The 5,954-nt window shown below is 40.6% G+C and overlaps 1 non-coding gene across 1 annotated transcript; it reads right to left on the reverse strand.

Moving 5' to 3' along the window:
• Positions 1–305: 305 nt before the first annotated feature.
• LOC112700011 (small nucleolar RNA R71) lies at positions 306–413 on the reverse strand. Its single transcript, XR_003152937.1, has one exon. It is a non-coding gene; the product is annotated as a small nucleolar RNA R71 (small nucleolar RNA).
• Between the last annotated feature and the right edge of the window lie 5,541 nt (positions 414–5,954).

A 5,954-nucleotide genomic window follows, 5' to 3' on the forward strand; every position in this document is an offset into this window, starting at 1 on the left:
CTACCATTGGAGCAAACAATTTTGACCTGAAGCCTCAACTAGTTGCTTTAATGCAACAGAACTGCAAGTTTCATGGACTTCCACCAGAAGATCTCTATCAATTTTTAACTGAGTTCTTGCAGATTTGTGAGACTGTTAAAACTAATAGAGTAGATCCTGAAGTCTACAAGCTCATGTTTTTCCCTTTTGCTGTAAGAGACAGAGCTAGAACATGGTTGGACTCACAACCTAAAGATAGCCTGGACTCTTGGGATAAGCTGGTCACGGCCCTCTTGGCTAAGTTCTTTCCTTCTCAAAATCTGAGCAAGCTTAGAGTGGATGTTCAGACCTTCAAACAAAAAGATGGTGAATCCCTCTATGAAGCTTGGGAAAGATACAAGCAGATGACCAAAAGGTGTCCTTCTGACATGCTTTCAGAGTAGACCATTTTGGATATATTCTATTATGGTCTATATGAGTTCTCCAAGATGTCACTGGACCATTCTACAGGTGGATCCATTCACCTAAAGAAAACGCCTGCATAAGCTCAAGAACTTATTGACATGGTTGCAAATAACCAATTCATGTACACTTCTGAGAGGAATTCTGTGAATAATGGGATGCCTCAGAGGAAGGGAGTTCTTGAAATTGATGCTCTAAATGCCATATTGGCTCAGAACAAAATGTTGACTCAGCAAGTCAACATGATTTCTCAAAGTCTGAATGGATGGCAAAATGCATCCAACAGTACTAAAGAGGCATCTTCTGAAGAAGAAGCTTATGATCCTGAGACCCCTGCAATAGCAGAGGTAAATTACATGGGAAAACCATATGGAAACACCTATAATTCCTCATGGAGAAAGCATCCAAACTTCTCATGGAAGGATCAACAAAAGCCCCAACAAGGCTTTAATATTGGTGGAAGAAATAGGCTTAGCAATAGCAAGCCTTTTCCATCATCTTCTCAGCAACAGATAGAGAATTCTGAGCAGAGCTCTTCTAGCTTAGCAAATATATTCTCTGATCTGTCTAAGGCCAATTTAAGTTTCATGAGTGAAACAAGGTCCTCCATTAGAAATTTAGAGGCACAAGTGGGCCAGCTGAGTAAGAAAATCACTGAAACTCCTCTTAGCACTCTCCCAAGCAATACAAAAGAGAATCCAAAAAGAGAGTGCAAGGCCATTGATATTGTCAATATGGCCGAACCTAGAGAGGAAGGGAAGGACGTGAATCCCAATAAGGAAGACCTCTTGGGACGTCTTCCAGACAAGAAGGAGTTCCCTAGTGAGGACCTAAAGGAATCTGAGGCTCATATAGAGACCATAGAGATTCCATTAAACCTCCTTCTGTCATTCATGAGCTCTAAAAACTATTCTTCCTCTGAAGAGGATGAAGATGTAACTGGAGAGCAAGTTGCTCAATATCTAGGAGCTATCATGAAGTTGAATGCCAAGTTGTTTGGTAATGAGACTTGGGAAGATGCACCTCCTTTACTCATTAGTGAACTAGATACATGGGTTCAGCAAACTTTACCTCAAAAGAAACAAGATCCTGGTAAATTCTTAATACCCTGTACCATGGGCACCATTACTTTTGAGAAGGCTCTGTGCGACCTGGGTCAGGTATAAATCTTATGCCACTCTTTGTAATGGAGAAACTGGGAATCTTTGAGGTACAAGCTGCCACTTTCTCATTAGAGATGGCAGACAAGTCAATAAGACAAGCTTATGGATTGGTAGAGGACGTGTTAATAAAGGTTAAAGGCCTTTACATCCCTGCTGATTTCATAATCCTAGACACCAGGAGGGAGAAGGATGAATGTATCATCCTTGGAAGACCCTTCCTAGCCACAGCAGGAGCTGTGATTGATGTTAACAGAGGAGAATTAGTCCTTCAATTGAATGAGGACTACCTTGTGTTTAAGGCCCAAGGGTATCCTTCTGTAAACATGGAAAAGAGGCACGATAAGATTCTCTCAATACAGAGTCAAACAAAGCCCCCACAATCAAACTCAAAGTTTGGTGTTGGGAGGCCACAACCAAACTCTAAGTTTGGTGTTGAACCCCCACATTCAAACTCTAAGTTTGGTGTTGGGAGGTCCTAACAATGCTCTGAACATATGTGAAGCTCCATGAAAGCTCACTGTCAAGCTAATGACATTAAAGAAGCGCTTATTGGGAGGCAACCTAATTTTTATTTATATATATTTTTATTATTCTTTTATGTTTTATTAGGTTAATGATCATGTGGAGTCACAAAACAAATACTAAAATTAAAAACATAATAAAAAACAGGAGAGGAAACAGCACACCCTGGAGGAAGAGCTTACTGGCGTTTAAACGCCAGTAAGGAGCATCTGGCTGGCGTTCAACGCCAAAACAGAGCATGAATATGGCGTTGAACGCTAGAAACAAGCAGTAGTCTGGCATTTAAACACTAGGATTACACCCTGAGGAGAGCTGGCGTTAAACGCCAGAAACAAGCATGGAACTGGCATTCAATGCCAGAAACATGCTACGGACTGGCGTTGAACGCCCAAAACAAGCATAGAACTGGCGTTTAATGCAAGAAACAAGCATTAATCTGGCATTAAATGCCAGGATTGCATGCTGAGGGCATTTTACATGCCTAATTGGTGCATGGATGATAAAACCTTGACACCTCAGGATCTGTGGACCCCACAGGATCACCTCAGGATCTGTGGACCCCACAGGATCACCACCTACCTCAACTCACCTTCTTTCTTCTTTCACATAACCCAATAACACTCTTCCCCAAAAACCCTTCTCCAATCACCTCAATCTCTCTTCCCCATCACCTCTTCACCACTCAAATCCATCCTCTCTTCCCCATAAACCCCACCTACCTTCAAAACTCAAAATCTCTTCGCCACCCAAACCCACCCTAAATGGCCGAACCAAACCCCTCTCCCTCCACTATATAAACCCCTCCATCCTTCTTCATTCTCACACTACACAACCCTCTCTTCTCCCCTTTGGCCGGATACACATCTCTCCCCCTCTCCTCCATATTCTCTTCTTCTTCTTCTATTCTTTCTTCTTTTGCTTGAGGGCGAGCAATATTCTAAGTTTGGGGTGGTAAAAGCATAGCTTTTTTTGTTTTTCCATAACCACTTATGGCACCTAAGGCCAGAGAAACCTCTAGAAAGAGGAAAGGAAAGACAAAAGCTTCCACCTTCGAGTCATGAGAGATGGAGAGATTCATCTCAAAGGTCCATCAAGACTACTTCTATGAAGTTGTGGCCAAGAAGAAGGTGATCCCTGAGGTCCCTTTCATGCTCAAGGAAAATAAGTATCCGGAGATCCGACATGAGATTCAAAGAAGAGGTTGGGAAGTTTTGACCAACCCCATTCAACAAGTCAAAATCTTAATGGTTCAAGAGTTCTATGCCAATACATGGATCACTAGGAACCATGATAAAAGTATGAACCCAAAACCAAAGAATTATATCACAATGGTTCGGGGGAAATGCTTAGATTTCAGTTTGGAAAATATAAGGTTGGCGTTCAACTTGCGTATAATGCAAGAAAACGCACGCCCCTACACTAAAAGGGTCAACTTTGATCAAAGGTTGGACCAAGTCCTTATGGACATATGTGTTGAAAGAGCTCAATGGGAAAGAGACTCTAAAGGCAAGCCGGTTTAATTGAGAAGACTGGACCTTAAGCTTATGGCTAGAGAATGGTTGGAGTTCATCCAACGTTCTATTATCTCCACTAGCAACCGATCCGAAGTTACTGTGGATCGGGCCATCATGATCCATAGCATCATGATTGGAGAGGAAGTAGAAGTTCATGAAGTCATCTCTCTAGAACTCTACAAAGTAGCCGAAAAGCCCTCCACCTTAGCAAGGCTAGCTTTTCCTTATCTCATTTGCCATCTATGCTACTCAACTGGAGTTATCATAGAAGGAGACATCCTAATTGAAGAGGACAAGCCCATCACTAAGAAGAGGATGGAGCAAACAAGAGAGCCTACTCATGGATCTCAAGAGACGCATGAGGAAGCTCATCATCAAGAAATCCCTGAGATGCCTCAAGGGATGCATTTTCCTCCAAACAACTATTGGGAACAACTCAACACTTCTCTAGAAGACTTGAGTTACAACATGGACCAATTAAGGGTGGAACATCAAGAGCACTCCATCATTCTCAATGAAATTAGAGAAGATCAAAGAGCTATGAGGGAGGAGCAACAAAGGCAAGGAAGAAACATAGAGGAGCTCAAGGACATCATTGGTCCTTCAAGAAGAAGATGCCACCATCACTAAGGTGGACTCATTCCTTAACTTCCTTGTTCTTATCTCTCTGCTTTTTGATTTTTGAAATTCATGTTTTCCTATGTTTGTGTCTTTATTACATGATCATTAGTATTTAGTAACTATGTCTTAAAGCTAGGAATAATTCCATGAATCCTTCACCTTTCTTAACTGAAAAATGTTTTTAATACAAAAGAACAAGAAGTACATGAGTTTTGAATTCATCCTTGAAATTAGTTTAATTATATTGATGTGGTGACAATACTTTCTGTTTTCTGAATGAATGCTTGAACAGTGCATATTTTTGATCTTGTTGTTTATGAATGTTAAAATTGTTGGCTCTTGAAAGAATGATGAAAAAGAGAAATATTATTGATAATCTGAAAAATCATAAAATTGATTCTTGAAGCAAGAAAAAGCAGTGAATAGCAAAAGCTTGCGAAAAAAAAGAGAAGAAAAGTGGCAAAAAAGAAGAAAAAGCAAGCAGAAAAAGCCAATAGCCTTTAAAACCAAAAGGCAAGGGTAAAAAGGATACAAGGCTTTGAGCATCAATAGATAGGAGGGCCCAAGGAAATAAAATCCAAGCCTAAGCGGCTAAATCAAGCTGTCCCTAACCATGTGCTTGTGGCATGCAGGTCCAAGTGAAAAGCTTGAGACTGAGTGGTTAAAGTTGTGATCCAAAGCAAAAAGAGTGTGCTTAAGAGCTCTGGACACCTCTAACTGGGGACTTTAGCAAAGCTGAGTCACAATCTGAAAAGGTTCACCCAGTCATGTGTCTGTGGCATTTATGTATCCGGTGGTAATACTGGAAAACAAAGTGCTTAGGGCCACTGCTAAGACTCATAAAAGTAGCTATGTTCAAGAATCAACATACTTAACTAGGAGAATCAATTAACACTATCTGAACTCTGAGTTCCTATAGAAGCCAATCATTCTAAACTTCAAAGGATAAAGTGAGATGCCAAAACTATTCAGAAGCAAAAAGCTACAAGTCCCGCTCATCTAATTAGAACTAATATTCATTGATATTTTGGGATTTATAGTATATTCTCTTCTCTTTATCCTAATTGCTTTTTAGTTGCTTGGGAACAAGCAACAATTTAAGTTTGGTGTTGTGATGAGCGGATAATTTATACGCTTTTTGGCATTGTTTTTAGGTAGTTTTTAGTAGGATCTAGCTACTTTTAGGGGTGTTTTCATTAGTTTTTATGCTAAATTTACATTTCTGGACTTTACTATGAGTTTGTGTGTTTTTCTATAATTTCAGGTATTTTCTGGCTGAAATTGAGGGATCTAAGCAAAAGTCTGATAGGAGGCTGACAAAGGACTGCTAATGCTGTTGGATTCTGACCTCCCTGCACTCGAAATGGATTTTCTGGAGCTACAGAACTCCAAATGGCGCGCTCTTAATGGCTTTGGAAAGTAGACATCCAAAGCTTTCCAGAAATATATAATAGTCCATACTTTGTTCGAGCTTAGACGACGCAAACTGGCGTTCAACCCCAGTTCCATGCTGCATTCTGGAGTAAAACGCCAAAAACACATCACAAACCAGAGTTAAACGCCAAAAACACGTTACAACTTGGCGTTTAACTCCAAAAGAAGCCTCTGCACGTGTAAAGCTCATGCTCGGCCCAAGCACACACCAAAGTGGGCCCCGGAAGTGGATTTCTGCACTTAGACTATTTCTGTAAAC

Source organism: Arachis hypogaea, chromosome 6 (assembly GCF_003086295.3).
Source record: "Arachis hypogaea cultivar Tifrunner chromosome 6, arahy.Tifrunner.gnm2.J5K5, whole genome shotgun sequence".
In the NCBI taxonomy this organism is placed as follows: domain Eukaryota; kingdom Viridiplantae; phylum Streptophyta; class Magnoliopsida; order Fabales; family Fabaceae; genus Arachis; species Arachis hypogaea.